This window comes from Syngnathus leptorhynchus, unplaced genomic scaffold, assembly GCF_054491065.1.
Source record: "Syngnathus leptorhynchus isolate UIUO unplaced genomic scaffold, UIUO_Slep HiC_scaffold_163, whole genome shotgun sequence".
NCBI classification, from domain to species: domain Eukaryota; kingdom Metazoa; phylum Chordata; class Actinopteri; order Syngnathiformes; family Syngnathidae; genus Syngnathus; species Syngnathus leptorhynchus.
This window is the reverse complement of record NW_028232130.1, coordinates 75,001-92,500: the sequence shown is the minus strand read 5'-3', so window position 1 is coordinate 92,500 and position 17,500 is coordinate 75,001.

Below are 17,500 nucleotides of genomic sequence, written 5' to 3'. Positions count from 1 at the left end.
GGGACTATAACCTTCTTCTTCCCGCCCCACCACCATCAACGTCGGCCACCACCACCAGACCGCCTCCCCCAGACTTCCAGAAGCGAAGCCGGTCCCCAAGCACCAACCCCGACCGCCACCGAGGCACCCGCCGAAGGCGGGTGCCGAGTTCACCGGCCCCAAGCGACAACCGGTCACCGAGGCACCCGCCGAAGGCGGGTGCCGAGTTCACCGGCCCCAAGCGACAACCGGTCACCGAGGCACCCGCCGAAGGCGGGTGCCGAGTTCACCGGCCCCAAGCGACAACCGGTCACCGAGGCACCCGCCGAAGGCGGGTGCCGAGTTCACTGGCCCCAAGCGACAACCGGTCACCGAGGCACCCGCCGAAGGCGGGTGCCGAGTTCACTGGCCCCAAGCGACGGCGGTCACCGAGGCACCCGCCGAAGGCGGGTGCCGAGTTCACCGGCCCCGAGCACCAGCGGTCAGCCACGGAGGGTGCTGGATCATCCATACTTCCATAGCTCCAGAGCTCCATAGCCCCGGAGCTCCATAGCTCCATAGCCCCGGAGCTCCATAGCTCCATAGCCCCGGAGCTCCATAGCCCCGGAGCTCCATAGCTCCATAGCCCCGGAGCTCCATAGCCCCGGAGCTCCATAGCCCCGGAGCTCCATAGCTCCATAGCCCCGGAGCTCCATAGCCCCGGAGCTCCATAGCTCCATAGCCCCGGAGCTCCATAGCTCCATACTTCCATAGCCCCATACTTCCATAGCTCCATAGCTCCATACTTCCATAGCTCCAGCCGCGGAGGGTGCTGGCTGGTGGCTCCATAGCTCCATACTTCCATACTTGCAGCCACGGAGTTGGCTAAAATTGCACTAAGTGCGAAAGCCCATTCATTTACAACGGCGTGTCCGCCAGGCGGCGACATTTCCCCGTTACCGGTGGCTGCGCGGCGGGTGAGTGACAGAGCTTATCCGAGCGGCTGGAACTCTGCGCCGGCGTGGTCGAGCGTGAGGCCCCGGCCCTTTGGCTGCCTGGTACCTAAAACACTTCCATTGATCCAGCCACGGAGGGTGCTGGCTGGTGGCTCCATAGCTCCATAGCTCCATAGCACCAGAGCTCCATAGCTCCATAGCACCAGAGCTCCATAGCTCCATAGCACCAGAGCTCCATAGCTCCATAGCACCAGAGCTCCATAGCTCCATAGCACCAGAGCTCCATAGCTCCATAGCACCAGAGCTCCATAGCTCCATAGCTCCAGGGCTCCATAGCTCCAGGGCTCCATAGCTCCATAGCTCCAGGGCTCCATAGCTCCATACCTCCAGAGCTCCATAGCTCCAGCCTGGGTGGCTGGTGGCTCCATAGCTCCATACTTCCATAGCTCCAGTCAGAGAGTTGGCGAAAATTGCACTAAGTGCGAAAGCCCATTCATTTACAACGGCGTGTCCGCCAGGCGGCGACATTTCCCCGTTACCGGTGGCTGCGTGGCGGGTGAGTGACAGAGCTTATCCGAGCGGCTGGAACTCTGCGCCGGCGTGGTCGAGCGTGAGGCCCCGGCCCTTTGGCTGCCTGGTACCTAAAACACTTCCATTGATCCAGCCACGGAGGGTGCTGGCTGGTGGCTCCATAGCTCCATAGCTCCATAGCACCAGAGCTCCATAGCTCCATAGCACCAGAGCTCCATAGCTCCATAGCACCAGAGCTCCATAGCTCCATAGCACCAGAGCTCCATAGCTCCATAGCACCAGAGCTCCATAGCTCCATAGCACCAGAGCTCCATAGCTCCATAGCACCAGAGCTCCATAGCTCCATAGCACCAGAGCTCCATAGCTCCATAGCTCCAGGGCTCCATAGCTCCAGGGCTCCATAGCTCCATAGCTCCATAGCACCAGAGCTCCATAGCTCCATAGCTCCAGCCTGGGTGGCTGGTGGCTCCATAGCTCCATACTTCCATAGCTCCAGTCAGAGAGTTGGCTAAAATTGCACTAAGTGCGAAAGCCCATTCATTTACAACGGCGTGTCCACAAGGCGGCGACATTTCCCCGTTACCGGTGGCTGCGCGGCGGGTGAGTGACAGAGCTTATCCGAGCGGCTGGAACTCTGCGCCGGCGTGGTCGAGCGTGAGGCCTCGGCCCTTTGGCTGCCTGGTACCTAAAACACTTCCATTGATCCAGCCACGGAGGGTGCTGGCTGGTGGCTCCATAGCTCCATACCTCCAGAGCTCCAGAGCTCCATAGCACCAGAGCTCCATAGCTCCATAGCACCAGAGCTCCATAGCACCAGAGCTCCATAGCTCCATAGCACCAGAGCTCCATAGCTCCATAGCACCAGAGCTCCATAGCTCCATAGCACCAGAGCTCCATAGCTCCATAGCACCAGAGCTCCATAGCTCCATAGCTCCATAGCACCAGAGCTCCATAGCTCCATAGCACCAGAGCTCCATAGCTCCATAGCACCAGAGCTCCATACTTCCATAGCTCCATAGCTCCATACCTCCAGAGCTCCATAGCTCCATAGCTCCATACCTCCAGAGCTCCATAGCTCCAGAGCTCCATAGCTCCATAGCACCAGAGCTCCATAGCTCCATAGCACCAGAGCTCCATACTTCCATAGCTCCAGGGCTCCATAGCTCCAGGGCTCCATAGCTCCATACCTCCAGAGCTCCATAGCTCCATACTTCCAGAGCTCCATAGCTCCATAGCACCAGAGCTCCATAGCTCCATAGCACCAGAGCTCCATAGCTCCATAGCACCAGAGCTCCATAGCTCCATAGCACCAGAGCTCCATAGCTCCATAGCTCCAGGGCTCCATAGCTCCATAGCTCCAGGGCTCCATAGCTCCATAGCTCCAGGGCTCCATAGCTCCATAGCTCCATACCTCCAGAGCTCCATACCTCCAGAGCTCCATACCTCCATAGCACCAGAGCTCCATAGCTCCAGGGCTCCAGGGCTCCATAGCTCCATACCTCCAGAGCTCCATAGCTCCATACTTCCAGAGCTCCATAGCTCCATAGCTCCATACTTCCATAGCTCCATAGCTCCATACTTCCATAGCACCTGAGCTCCATACCTCCAGAGCTCCATAGCTCCAGCCTGGGTGGCTGGTGGCTCCATAGCTCCATACTTCCATAGCTCTAAGTCAGAGAGTTGGCGAAAATTGCACTAAGTGCGAAAGCCCATTCATTTACAACGGCGTGTCCGCCAGGCGGCGACATTTCCCCGTTACCGGTGGCTGCGCGGCGGGTGAGTGACAGAGCTTATCCGAGCGGCTGGAACTCTGCGCCGGCGTGGTCGAGCGTGAGGCCTCGGCCCTTTGGCTGCCTGGTACCTAAAACACTTCCATTGATCCAGCCACGGAGGGTGCTGGCTGGTGGCTCCATACCTCCATAGCTCCATAGCACCAGAGCTCCATAGCTCCATAGCACCAGAGCTCCATGGCTTCAGAGCTCCATAGCACCATAGCTCCATACCTCCAGAGCTCCAGGGCTCCATAGCTCCATACCTCCAGAGCTCCATACCTCCAGAGCTCCATACCTCCAGAGCTCCATAGCACCAGAGCTCCATGGCTCCATAGCACCAGAGCTCCATAGCACCAGAGCTCCATAGCACCAGAGCTCCATAGCTCCATAGCACCAGAGCTCCATAGCTCCATAGCACCAGAGCTCCATAGCTCCATAGCACCAGAGCTCCATACTTCCAGAGCTCCATAGCTCCATAGCTCCATAGCACCAGAGCTCCATAGCTCCATAGCACCAGAGCTCCATAGCTCCATAGCACCAGAGCTCCATACTTCCATAGCTCCATAGATCCATACCTCCAGAGCTCCATAGCTCCATAGCTCCATACCTCCAGAGCTCCATAGCTCCAGAGCTCCATAGCTCCATAGCACCAGAGCTCCATAGCTCCATAGCACCAGAGCTCCATACTTCCATAGCTCCAGGGCTCCATAGCTCCAGGGCTCCATAGCTCCATAGCACCAGAGCTCCATAGCTCCATAGCTCCAGGGCTCCATAGCTCCATAGCTCCAGGGCTCCATAGCTCCAGGGCTCCAGGGCTCCATAGCTCCAGGGCTCCATAGCTCCAGGGCTCCAGGGCTCCATAGCTCCATACCTCCAGAGCTCCATACCTCCAGAGCTCCAGAGCTCCATAGCACCAGAGCTCCATGGCTTCAGAGCTCCATAGCACCATAGCTCCATACCTCCAGAGCTCCAGGGCTCCATAGCTCCATAGCTCCATAGCTCCATAGCTCCATACCTCCAGAGCTCCATAGCACCAGAGCTCCATGGCTCCATAGCTCCAGCCTGGGTGGCTGGTGGCTCCATAGCTCCATACTTCCATAGCTCCAGTCAGAGAGTTGGCGAAAATTGCACTAAGTGCGAAAGCCCATTCATTTACAACGGCGTGTCCGCCAGGCGGCGACATTTCCCCGTTACCGGTGGCTGCGCGGCGGGTGAGTGACAGAGCTTATCCGAGCGGCTGGAACTCTGCGCCGGCGTGGTCGAGCGGCTGGCCTCGGTAGTTGAGGTACCAGGGGTGGGGCGGGGAGCTCCAGGCGGGTCTTGTGAGAGAGTGAAGCCGAGCGGCTGGAACTCTCGGCCGGCCTGGTCGAGCGGCTGGCCTCGGTAGTTGAGGTACCAGGGGCGGGCTGGGGAGCTCCAGGCGGGGCTTGTGAGAGAGTGAAGCCGAGCGGCTGGAACTCTGGGCCGGCCTGGTCGAGCGGCTGGCCTCGGTAGTTGAGGTACCAGGGGTGGGCTGGGGAGCTCCAGGCGGGGCTTGTGAGAGAGTGTAGCCGAGCGGCTGGAACTCTGGGCCGGCGTGGTTGAGCAGCATGCCCGCGGAGGTGGCTCTTCCATAGGCAGGGAGGGTGCTGGAGCTCCACACTTCCATAGGCAGGGAGGGTGCTGGAGCTCCACACTTCCATAGGCAGGGAGGGTGCTGGAGCTCCACACTTCCATAGGCAGGGAGGGTGCTGGAGCTCCACACTTCCATAGGCAGGGAGGGTGCTGGAGCTCCACACTTCCATAGGCAGGGAGGGTGCTGGAGCTCCACACTTCCATAGGCAGGGAGGGTGCTGGAGCTCCACACTTCCATAGGCAGGGAGGGTGCTGGAGCTCCACACTTCCATAGGCAGGGAGGGTGCTGGAGCTCCACACTTCCATAGGCAGGGAGGGTGCTGGAGCTCCACACTTCCATAGGCAGGGAGGGTGCTGGAGCTCCACACTTCCATAGGCAGGGAGGGTGCTGGAGCTCCACACTTCCATAGGCAGGGAGGGTGCTGGAGCTCCACACTTCCATAGGCAGGGAGGGTGCTGGAGCTCCACACTTCCATAGGCAGGGAGGGTGCTGGAGCTCCACACTTCCATAGGCAGGGAGGGTGCTGGAGCTCCACACTTCCATAGGCAGGGAGGGTGCTGGAGCTCCACACTTCCATAGGCAGGGAGGGTGCTGGAGCTCCACACTTCCATAGGCAGGGAGGGTGCTGGAGCTCCACACTTCCATAGGCAGGGAGGGTGCTGGAGCTCCACACTTCCATAGGCAGGGAGGGTGCTGGAGCTCCACACTTCCATAGGCAGGGAGGGTGCTGGAGCTCCACACTTCCATAGGCAGGGAGGGTGCTGGAGCTCCACACTTCCATAGGCAGGGAGGGTGCTGGAGCTCCACACTTCCATAGGCAGGGAGGGTGCTGGAGCTCCACACTTCCATAGGCAGGGAGGGTGCTGGAGCTCCACACTTCCATAGGCAGGGAGGGTGCTGGAGCTCCACACTTCCATAGGCAGGGAGGGTGCTGGAGCTCCACACTTCCATAGGCAGGGAGGGTGCTGGAGCTCCACACTTCCATAGGCAGGGAGGGTGCTGGAGCTCCACACTTCCATAGGCAGGGAGGGTGCTGGAGCTCCACACTTCCATAGGCAGGGAGGGTGCTGGAGCTCCACACTTCCATAGGCAGGGAGGGTGCTGGAGCTCCACACTTCCATAGGCAGGGAGGGTGCTGGAGCTCCACACTTCCATAGGCAGGGAGGGTGCTGGAGCTCCACACTTCCATAGGCAGGGAGGGTGCTGGAGCTCCACACTTCCATAGGCAGGGAGGGTGCTGGAGCTCCACACTTCCATAGGCAGGGAGGGTGCTGGAGCTCCACACTTCCATAGGCAGGGAGGGTGCTGGAGCTCCACACTTCCATAGGCAGGGAGGGTGCTGGAGCTCCACACTTCCATAGGCAGGGAGGGTGCTGGAGCTCCACACTTCCATAGGCAGGGAGGGTGCTGGAGCTCCACACTTCCATAGGCAGGGAGGGTGCTGGAGCTCCACATCCACACTTCCAGCCACTGCATGCTGGCACTTCCACCTTGCTTGCTAAGTCGGCGTGATCTTGCCCAAAAAGTCCCTCCTCACCTCCAGCTGGAAGTGGAAAAAAATCCTCCACCTGCTTGGCCGAGGTTCTGGAAGCCAGCAGCTCGCAGAATGTTGCCAAAGTTTCACTGGAAGGAAAAGAAAAGAGAAGACCGAGTGCGCATTTCACCTACCGCCGAATGTCCACAAGAGGGAAGTGTCACTCCGTCGCAGAATCTGCGCCGACGCACTCGGCACCCTTCGAATTTATGGTGCCGGTGCGGGTGTTCTGGGTGCAAAAAGGCCGCCCAAGTGGTAGAAAAAAATCAGACTTCGTCTCTTAGGTCGAAATTAATGCCAAGTTTTGAAATGCGCTGGCAGGGGTGGACCAGGGCCCGTTAGAAGTGCTTAGCCGAGGTCCTGGAAGCCTAACCCGGCGTGATCTTGTGCAAAAAGCCGCTGCTGAGCTCCAGCTGGAAGTGTAAAAAGAACCGGGCTGGATCAAAAAAAGAACCGGGGGGCCCGTTAAAATTGCTTAGCCGAGGTCCTGGAACCCTAACCCGGCGTGATCTTGTGCAAAAAGCCGCTGCTGAGCTCCAGCTGGAAGTGGAAAAAGAACCGGGCTGGTTCAAAAAAAGAACCGGGCGACCCGTTAGAAGTGCTTAGCCGAGGTCCTGGAAGCCTAACCCGGCGTGATCTTGTGCAAAAAGCCGCTGCTGAGCTCCAGCTGGAAGTGGAAAAAGAACCGGGCTGGATCAAAAAAGAACCGGGCGACCCGTTAAAATTGCTTAGCCGAGGTCCTGGAAGCCTAACACGGCGTGATCTTGTGCAAAAAGCCGCTCCCGAGCTCCAGCTGGAAGTGTAAAAAGAACCAGGCTGGATAAAAAAAAAGAACCGGGCTGGATCAAAAAAAGAACCGGGCGACCCGTTAAAATTGCTTAGCCGAGGTCCTGGAAGCCTAACACGGCGTGATCTTGTGCAAAAAGCCGCTCCCGAGCTCCAGCTGGAAGTGTAAAAAGAACCGGGCTGGATAAAAAAAGAACCGGGCTGGATCAAAAAAGAACCGGGCGACCCGTTAAAATTGCTGAGCCGAGGTCCTGGAAGCCTAACACGGCGTGATCTTGTGCAAAAAGCCGCTCCCGAGCTCCAGCTGGAAGTGTAAAAAGAACCGGGCTGGATAAAAAAAGAACCGGGCTGGATCAAAAAAAGAACCGGGCGACCCGTTAAAATTTCTTAGCCGAGGTCCTGGAAGCCTAACACGGCGTGTTCTTGTGCAAAAAGCCGCTCCCGAGCTCCAGCTGGAAGTGTAAAAAGAACCGGGCTGGATAAAAAAAGAACCGGGCTGGATCAAAAAAGAACCGGGCGACCCGTTAAAATTGCTTAGCCGAGGTCCTGGAAGCCTAACACGGCGTGTTGTTGTGCAAAAAGCCGCTCCCGAGCTCCAGCTGGAAGTGTAAAAAGAACCAGGCTGGATAAAAAAAAGAACCGGGCTGGATCAAAAAAGAACCGGGCGACCCGTTAAAATTGCTGAGCCGAGGTCCTGGAAGCCTAACACGGCGTGATCTTGTGCAAAAAGCCGCTCCCGAGCTCCAGCTGGAAGTGTAAAAAGAACCGGGCTGGATAAAAAAAAGAACCGGGCTGGATCAAAAAAAGAACCGGGCGACCCGTTAAAATTGCTTAGCCGAGGTCCTGGAAGCCTAACACGGCGTGATCTTGTGCAAAAAGCCGCTGCCGAGCTCCAGCTGGAAGTGTAAAAAGAACCGGGCTGGATAAAAAAAGAACCGGGCTGGATCAAAAAAAGAACCGGGCGACCCGTTAAAATTGCTTAGCCGAGGTCCTGGAAGCCTAACACGGCGTGATCTTGTGCAAAAAGCCGCTCCCGAGCTCCAGCTGGAAGTGTAAAAAGAACCGGGCTGGATAAAAAAAGAACCGGGCTGGATCAAAAAAGAACCGGGCGACCCGTTAAAATTGCTTAGCCGAGGTCCTGGAAGCCTAACACGGCGTGATCTTGTGCAAAAAGCCGCTCCCGAGCTCCAGCTGGAAGTGTAAAAAGAACCGGGCTGGATAAAAAAAGAACCGGGCTGGATCAAAAAAGAACCGGGGGACCCGTTAAAATTGCTTAGCCGAGGTCCTGGAAGCCTAACACGGCGTGATCTTGTGCAAAAAGCCGCTCCCGAGCTCCAGCTGGAAGTGTAAAAAGAACCGGGCTGGATAAAAAAAGAACCGGGCTGGATCAAAAAAGAACCGGGCGACCCGTTAAAATTGCTGAGCCGAGGTCCTGGAAGCCTAACACGGCGTGATCTTGTGCAAAAAGCCGCTCCCGAGCTCCAGCTGGAAGTGTAAAAAGAACCGGGCTGGATAAAAAAAGAACCGGGCTGGATCAAAAAAAGAACCGGGCGACCCGTTAAAATTTCTTAGCCGAGGTCCTGGAAGCCTAACCCGGCGTGATCTTGTGCAAAAAGCCGCTCCCAAGCTCCAGCTGGAAGTGTAAAAAGAACCGGGCTGGATCAAAAAAGAACCGGGCTGGATCAAAAAAGAACCGGGCGACCCGTTAAAATTGCTTAGCCGAGGTCCTGGAAGCCTAACCCGGCGTGATCTTGCCCGAAATTCGGCCTCTATACTTCCATTTTAGGTACCAGGCGCTCATAGTGTGTTGGTCCCACTAGTCAGTGTACTGGTCCCACTCGCTAGTGTACTGGTCCCCCTAGTCAGTGTACTCATCCAGTTACCCCCCGTTTTCCAAAACACCATCGGCACGTATAAGGGGGGGACTCCTGAGAGAGATGAGGTATATGCCAGCGCAACACCAATCCGCTCCGCGCTGGTTCCCATGTCGGCTACGGATGAATAAAACCAGCCTGTCCCCCCTGGAGCTCACGAGACACGGAATTTTTTCTAAGTGCCAACGGCTCTTCCGAGCAAACGTGTCCGCTCCGGCTGGTTCCCCCGTCGGCCTCGAATGACGAAAAATGCCGGTCTCCGCCCGGAGCTCATGACAAACGAAAAATTTTCTAAGTGCCAACGGCACTAGCGAGCGAATGTGTCCGCTCGGCGCTGGTTCCCGGGTCGAACCCGGAAGACGAAAAACGCCGGTCTCCGCCCGGAGCTCATGACAAACGAAAAATTTTCTAAGTGCCAACGGCACTAGCGAGCGAATGTGTCCGCTCGGCGCTGGTTCCCGGGTCGAACCCGGAAGACGAAAAACGCCGGTCCTCGCCCGGAGCTCATGACAAACGAAAAATTTTCTAAGTGCCAACGGCACTTGCGAGCGAATGTGTCCGCTCGGCGCTGGTTCCCGGGTCGAACCCGGAAGACGAAAAACGCCGGTCTCCGCCCGGAGCTCATGACAAACGAAAAATTTTCTAAGTGCCAACGGCACTAGCGAGCGAATGTGTCCGCTCGGCGCTGGTTCCCGGGTCGAACCCGGAAGACGAAAAACGCCGGTCTCCGCCCGGAGCTCATGACAAACGAAAAATTTTCTAAGTGCCAACGGCACTAGCGAGCGAATGTGTCCGCTCGGCGCTGGTTCCCGGGTCGAACCCGGAAGACGAAAAACGCCGGTCCTCGCCCGGAGCTCATGACAAACGAAAAATTTTCTAAGTGCCAACGGCACTTGCGAGCGAATGTGTCCGCTCGGCGCTGGTTCCCGGGTCGAACCCGGAAGACGAAAAACGCCGGTCTCCGCCCGGAGCTCATGACAAACGAAAAATTTTCTAAGTGCCAACGGCACTAGCGAGCGAATGTGTCCGCTCGGCGCTGGTTCCCGGGTCGAACCCGGAAGACGAAAAACGCCGGTCTCCGCCCGGAGCTCATGACAAACGAAAAATTTTCTAAGTGCCAACGGCACTAGCGAGCGAATGTGTCCGCTCGGCGCTGGTTCCCGGGTCGAACCCGGAAGACGAAAAACGCCGGTCCTCGCCCGGAGCTCATGACAAACGAAAAATTTTCTAAGTGCCAACGGCACTTGCGAGCGAATGTGTCCGCTCGGCGCTGGTTCCCGGGTCGAACCCGGAAGACGAAAAACGCCGGTCTCCGCCCGGAGCTCATGACAAACGAAAAATTTTCTAAGTGCCAACGGCACTAGCGAGCGAATGTGTCCGCTCGGCGCTGGTTCCCGGGTCGAACCCGGAAGACGAAAAACGCCGCTCTCCGCCCGGAGCTCATGACAAACGAAAAATTTTCTAAGTGCCAACGGCACTAGCGAGCGAATGTGTCCGCTCGGCGCTGGTTCCCGGGTCGAACCCGGAAGACGAAAAACGCCGGTCCTCGCCCGGAGCTCATGACAAACGAAAAATTTTCTAAGTGCCAACGGCACTTGCGAGCGAATGTGTCCGCTCGGCGCTGGTTCCCGGGTCGAACCCGGAAGACGAAAAACGCCGGTCTCCGCCCGGAGCTCATGACAAACGAAAAATTTTCTAAGTGCCAACGGCACTAGCGAGCGAATGTGTCCGCTCGGCGCTGGTTCCCGGGTCGAACCCGGAAGACGAAAAACGCCGCTCTCCGCCCGGAGCTCATGACAAACGAAAAATTTTCTAAGTGCCAACGGCACTAGCGAGCGAATGTGTCCGCTCGGCGCTGGTTCCCGGGTCGAACCCGGAAGACGAAAAACGCCGCTCTCCGCCCGGAGCTCATGACAAACGAAAAATTTTCTAAGTGCCAACGGCACTAGCGAGCGAATGTGTCCGCTCGGCGCTGGTTCCCGGGTCGAACCCGGAAGACGAAAAACGCCGGTCTCCGCCCGGAGCTCATGACAAACGAAAAATTTTCTAAGTGCCAACGGCACTAGCGAGCGAATGTGTCCGCTCGGCGCTGGTTCCCGGGTCGGACCCGGAAGACGAAAAACGCCGGTCCTCGCCTGGAGGTCCCAGCAAAATCGGCGAAAAAACGACTAAGTGTCAACTTTCGAAAAAACGGCTAAGTGTCGACTTTCGAAAAAACGGCTAAGTGTCAACTTTCGAAAAAACGGCTAAGTGTCAACTTTCGAAAAAACGACTAAGTGCCCACGGCTCTGCGGGGCTTGTGAGTCCGCCCCGCGCCGGTTCGGCGGTCGGCCTCAAAAAGCAAAAAATCAGCCTCTCTCCCTGGAGCTCACCAAAAATTTGTCGAAATTTTTCTAAGTTCTCCTCGAGGTACCAGGGGGTGAGGTACCCGGGCTAAGGTGCAGTACCTTTTTTGGTCTTCAGGTGCGCCAGAGTACAATGAAATGGTCCCAGTAGTCAGTGTACTCATCGACTTTCCCCCCGTTTTCCAAAGCACCTCGTTTACGAGTATGGAGGAGATGGTGCTGGTCTCCCCACGGCGTCGGACACGCCGTCCTCGACAGCACAAGGTCGGATAGAAGACCTGGAAAGCGCCGTGGCACGCGCTGGAGGTGGGCACTTTGGCGAAAAAACGACTAAGTGTCAACTTTCGAAAAAACGACTAAGTGTCAACTTTCGAAAAAACGGCTAAGTGTCAACTTTCGAAAAAACGACTAAGTGTCACCTCTCTGAAAAAATGGCAAAGTGTCGCCTCTCTGAAAATTTTCTAAGTGCCCACGGCTCTGCGGGCTCGTGCATCCGAGCCGCGCCGGTTCTGCAACCGGCCTAGAATGACGAAAAATAACGGTCTCCTCCTGGAGCTCACAGCCAATTGTGGCGAAAAAGTGGCAAAGTGCCCACGGCTCTGCGGGCTCGTGCATCCGACCCGCGCCGGTTCTGCAGCCGGCCTAGAATGACGAAAAATAACGGTCTCCTCCTGGAGCTCACAGCCAACTTGGCAAAAAGTTTCTAAGTGCCCACGGCCCTGCCGAGCTTTGGCGTCCGCCCAGCGCCGGTTCCGCAGTCGGCCTCCAATGACGAAAAATAACGGTCTCCTCCTGGAGCTCACAGCCAACTTGGCAAAAAGTTTCTAAGTGCCCACGGCCCTGCCGAGCTTTGGCGTCCGCCCAGCGCCGGTTCCGCAGTCGGCCTCGAATGACGAAAAATAACGGTCTCCTCCTGGAGCTCACAGCCAACTTGGCAAAAAGTTTCTAAGTGCCCACGGCCCTGCCGAGCTTTGGCGTCCGCCCAGCGCCGGTTCCGCAGTCGGCCTAGAATGACGAAAAATAACGGTCTCCTCCTGGAGCTCACAGCCAACTTGGCAAAAAGTTTCTAAGTGCCCACGGCCCTGCCGAGCTTTGGCGTCCGCCCAGCGCCGGTTCCGCAGTCGGCCTAGAATGACGAAAAATAACGGTCTCCTCCTGGAGCTCACAGCCAACTTGGCAAAAAGTTTCTAAGTGCCCACGGCCCTGCCGAGCTTTGGCGTCCGCCCAGCGCCGGTTCCGCAGTCGGCCTCGAATGACGAAAAATAACGGTCTCCTCCTGGAGCTCACAGCCAACTTGGCAAAAAGTTTCTAAGTGCCCACGGCCCTGCCGAGCTTTGGCGTCCGCCCAGCGCCGGTTCCGCAGTCGGCCTCGAATGACGAAAAATAACGGTCTCCTCCTGGAGCTCACAGCCAACTTGGCAAAAAGTTTCTAAGTGCCCACGGCCCTGCCGAGCTTTGGCGTCCGCCCAGCGCCGGTTCCGCAGTCGGCCTCGAATGACGAAAAATAACGGTCTCCTCCTGGAGCTCACAGCCAACTTGGCAAAAAGTTTCTAAGTGCCCACGGCCCTGCCGAGCTTTGGCGTCCGCCCAGCGCCGGTTCCGCAGTCGGCCTCGAATGACGAAAAATAACGGTCTCCTCCTGGAGCTCACAGCCAACTTGGCAAAAAGTTTCTAAGTGTCACATCTCTGAAAAAACGGCTAAGTGTCGACTTTCGAAAAAACGGCAAAGTGTCACATCTCTGAAAAAACGGCTAAGTGTCGACTTTCGAAAAAACGGCTAAGTGTCAACTTTCGAAAAAACGGCTAAGTGTCGCCTCTCTGAAAAAACGGCAAAGTGTCAACTTTCGAAAAAACGACAGAGTGTCGCCTCTCTGAAAAAACGACTAAGTGTCGACTCTGAGAAAATGGCAAAGTGCCCACGGCTCTGCGGGCTCGTGCATCCGACCCGCGCCGGTTCCCCAGCCGGCCTGAAATAAGGCAAAACCAGCCTCTCCGCCTGGAGCTCAGAGCCAACTTGGCGAATATTTTCTAAGTGCCCACGGCTCTGCGTGGCTACGGCGTCTGCCCAGCGCCGGTTCCTGGGTCGAACCCCGAGGACGAGGAATGCCGGTCTCCGCCTGGAGGTCCCAGCTTAATCGGCGAAAATTTTCTAAGTGCCCACGGCTCTGCCGGGCTCGTGCATCCGACCCGCGCCGGTTCCCCAGCCGGCCTGAAATAAGGCAAAACCAGGCTCTCCCCCTGGAGCTCAGAGCCAATTGTGGCGAAAAAACGACTAAGTGTCAACTTTCGAAAAAACGACTAAGTGTCAACTTTCCAAAAAAACGGCTAAGTGTCGACTTTCGAAAAAACGGCTAAGTGTCAACTTTCGAAAAAACGACTAAGTGTCGCCTCTGAAAAAACGACTAAGTGTCGCCTCTCTGAAAAAACGACTAAGTGCCCACGGCTCTGGGGGGCTTGTGAGTCCGCCCCGCGCCGGTTCGGCGGTCGGCCTCAAAAAGCGAAAAATCAGCCTCTCTCCCTGGAGCTCACCAAAAATTTGTCGAAATTTTTCTAAGTTCTCCTCGAGGTACCAGGGGGTGAGGTACCCGGGCTAAGGTGCAGTACCTTTTTTGGTCTTCAGGTGCGCCAGAGTACAATGAAATGGTCCCAGTAGTCAGTGTACTCATCGACTTTCCCCCCGTTTTCCAAAGCACCCCGTTTACGAGTATGGAGGAGATGGTGCTGGTCTCCCCACGGCGTCGGACACGCCGTCCTCGACAGCACAAGGTCGGATAGAAGACCTGAAAAGCGCCGTGGCACGCGCTGGAGGTGTCACTGTGGCGAAAAAGTGACTAAGTGTCAACTTTCGAAAAAACGGCTAAGTGTCAACTTTCGAAAAAACGGCTAAGTGTCAACTTTCGAAAAAACGGCTAAGTGTCAACTTTCGAAAAAACGACTAAGTGTCGCCTCTCTGAAAAAACGGCAAAGTGTCAACTTTCGAAAAAACGACTAAGTGTCAACTTTCGAAAAAACGACTAAGTGTCACCTCTCTGAAAAAATGGCAAAGTGTCAACTGCGAATGTGGTGGTGCATGGAAGGAAGTGGAGGACGGCCGCCTCCTTAAACACAGGCCGAAGAGGAGCGTCAGGGCCGGCTCCTTAAACACGGACCGAGTGTCGCCCTTAACACAGACCAAGCGGAGGACGGCCGCCTCCCTAAATACAGGCCGAACCGGAGCGCGAGGGCCGCTCCTTAAACACGGACCGAGTGTCGCCCTTAACACAGACCAAGGGGAGGACGGCCGCCTCCTTAAACACAGGCCGGAGAGGAGCGTCAGGGCCAGGCTCCTTAAACATGGACCGAGTGTCGCCCTTAACACAGACCAAGGGGAGGACGGCCGCCTCCTTAAACACAGGCCGGAGAGGAGCGTCAGGGCCAGGCTCCTCAAACATGGACCGAGTGTCGCCCTTAACACAGACCAAGGGGAGGACGGCCGCCTCCTTAAACACAGGCCGGAGAGGAGCGTCAGGGCCAGGCTCCTCAAACATGGACAGAGTGTCGCCCTTAACACAGACCAAGGGGAGGACGGCCGCCTCCTTAAACACAGGCCGGAGAGGAGCGTCAGGGCCAGGCTCCTCAAACATGGACCGAGTGTCGCCCTTAACACAGACCAAGGGGAGGACGGCCGCCTCCTTAAACACAGGCCGGAGAGGAGCGTCAGGGCCAGGCTCCTCGAACATGGACAGAGTGTCGCCCTTAACACAGACCAAGGGGAGGACGGCCGCCTCCTTAAACACAGGCCGGAGAGGAGCGTCAGGGCCAGGCTCCTCAAACATGGACCGAGTGTCGCCCTTAACACAGACCAAGGGGAGGACGGCCGCCTCCTTAAACACAGGCCGGAGAGGAGCGTCAGGGCCAGGCTCCTCAAACATGGACCGAGTGTCGCCCTTAACACAGACCAAGCGGAGGACGTCCGCCTCCCTAAATACAGGCCGAACCGGAGCGCGAGTGTCGCTCCTTAAACACGGACCGAGTGGAGGACGGCCGCCTCCTTAAACACAGGCCGAACAAAATGACACAAAGTGTCAACTGCGAATGTTGTCCATCCAAGGAAGGAGCGTGATGCCCGGCCGGCTCCTTAAACACAGGCCGAGAGTCGCCCCGGACGGTCCGCCTCGCGGCGCCCGTCTGCTCGGATAAAATGACACAAAGTGTCAACTACGAATGTTGTCCATCCAAGGAGGGAGCGTGATGCCCGGCCGGCTCCGAAAACACAGGCCGAGAGTCGCCCCGGACGGTCCGCCTCGCGGCGCCCGTCTGCTCGGATAAAATGACACAAAGTGTCAACTGCGAATGTTGTCCATCCAAGGAAGGAGCGTGATGCCCGGCCGGCTCCTTAAACACAGGCCGAGAGTCGCCCCGGACGGTCCGCCTCGCGGCGCCCGCCCGCTCGGATAAAATGACACAAAGTGTCAACTACGAATGTTGTCCATCCAAGGAAGGAGCGTGATGCCCGGCCGGCTCCTTAAACACAGGCCGAGAGTCGCCCCGGACGGTCGCCTCGCGGCGCCCGTCTGCTCGGATAAAATGACACAAAGTGTCAACTACGAATGTTGTCCATCCAAGGAGGGAGCGTGATGCCCGGCCGGCTCCGAAAACACAGGCCGAGAGTCGCCCCGGACGGTCCGCCTCGCGGCGCCCGTCTGCTCGGATAAAATGACACAAAGTGTCAACTGCGAATGTTGTCCATCCAAGGAAGGAGCGTGATGCCCGGCCGGCTCCTTAAACACAGGCCGAGAGTCGCCCCGGACGGTCCGCCTCGCGGCGCCCGCCCGCTCGGATAAAATGACACAAAGTGTCAACTACGAATGTTGTCCATCCAAGGAGGGAGCGTGAGGCCCGGCCGGCTCCGAAAACACAGGCCGAGAGTCGCCCCGGACGGTCCGCCTCTCGAGGCGCCCGCCCGCTCGGATAAAATGACACAAAGTGTCAACTACGAATGTTGTCCATCCAAGGAGGGAGCGTGATGCCCGGCCGGCTCCGAAAACACAGGCCGAGAGTCGCCCCGGACGGTCCGCCTCTCGAGGCGCCCGCCCGCTCGGATAAAATGACACAAAGTGTCAACTACGAATGTTGTCCATCCAAGGAGGGAGCGTGATGCCCGGCCGGCTCCGAAAACACAGGCCGAGATTCGACCCCGGACGGGCCGTCTTCTCCCGGCGCCCGCCCGCGTACGCCCCCCATCCCCGGTCGCCCGTCTGCTCCCGGCGGGCCTCCGAGTACCCCCTCACCCAACTGACCGACTGGCACTCATGACCCGCCTTGGTAGGGCCTCCATCGGCCTCGGCTCGTCCGACGTCGGGTGGACGGTTCCTACCCACTGCGGGTCGCACTCTAGCGCCCCGGCCGCCGCGTGAGCGTGCGCTCCCCGCGCCGCCCCGCAGGCCCCGGCGCGACCGTACTGCGGCGAGACCGAGACGACCCGGTTTGGCATCCATCCCACCTAGCCACGATCCACGGAGGCCGAGCGAGCGGCTGAGTGTCGGGCGCCGCGCGTGCGAGCGTCCGCCGGCCGCGCCGGTCCTTCCGCGAATGTCGTTTCTCAAACCCTCCGGCTTGATAGCGGCGGCACCACGGGAAGCCGTCCACACACACCGTCCGACCTCTATCCGAAAAGCCTTCCCGACCAACCGCGGTCGCGGGGGCGTCTGTCGCTCCGCATCGGGGGGGCGTATGGCTTCCGCGCTACGCGCTGCGGGCTCGGGGGGGCCGCAACGGCTGAGTCTGACTCGGCCGGGGCGCAGCTTCCCTCCCGGCAGTCAGCAATAGTGCCGATCGCGCCTGCCACCAGCCCCCTCCCCGACGGGTTCGTCGGCGCCGGCTGGCCGCCGTCCGCCTTCGTTCCCCGAGGGTTCCCAACCAGCGCCGATCCAACTCCGCATCCTGGCCGCACGCAGTGCGTGCCTCGCGCGGGTAAGTCGCCGGCGCAGCGCCGCAGCTCCCGACCCCCGCGTACGGGAATAGTTGAGGGCCTCAGCGGGCCGCACCGACCGAGTCCGACTCGGGCCGGGGCGCAGATTCCCGCTTGGGTGACCGAACGTTCTCTGCTCGGGCCGGAGGGCCGACGCCCGTCCCCCCCCGTCGTCCCCC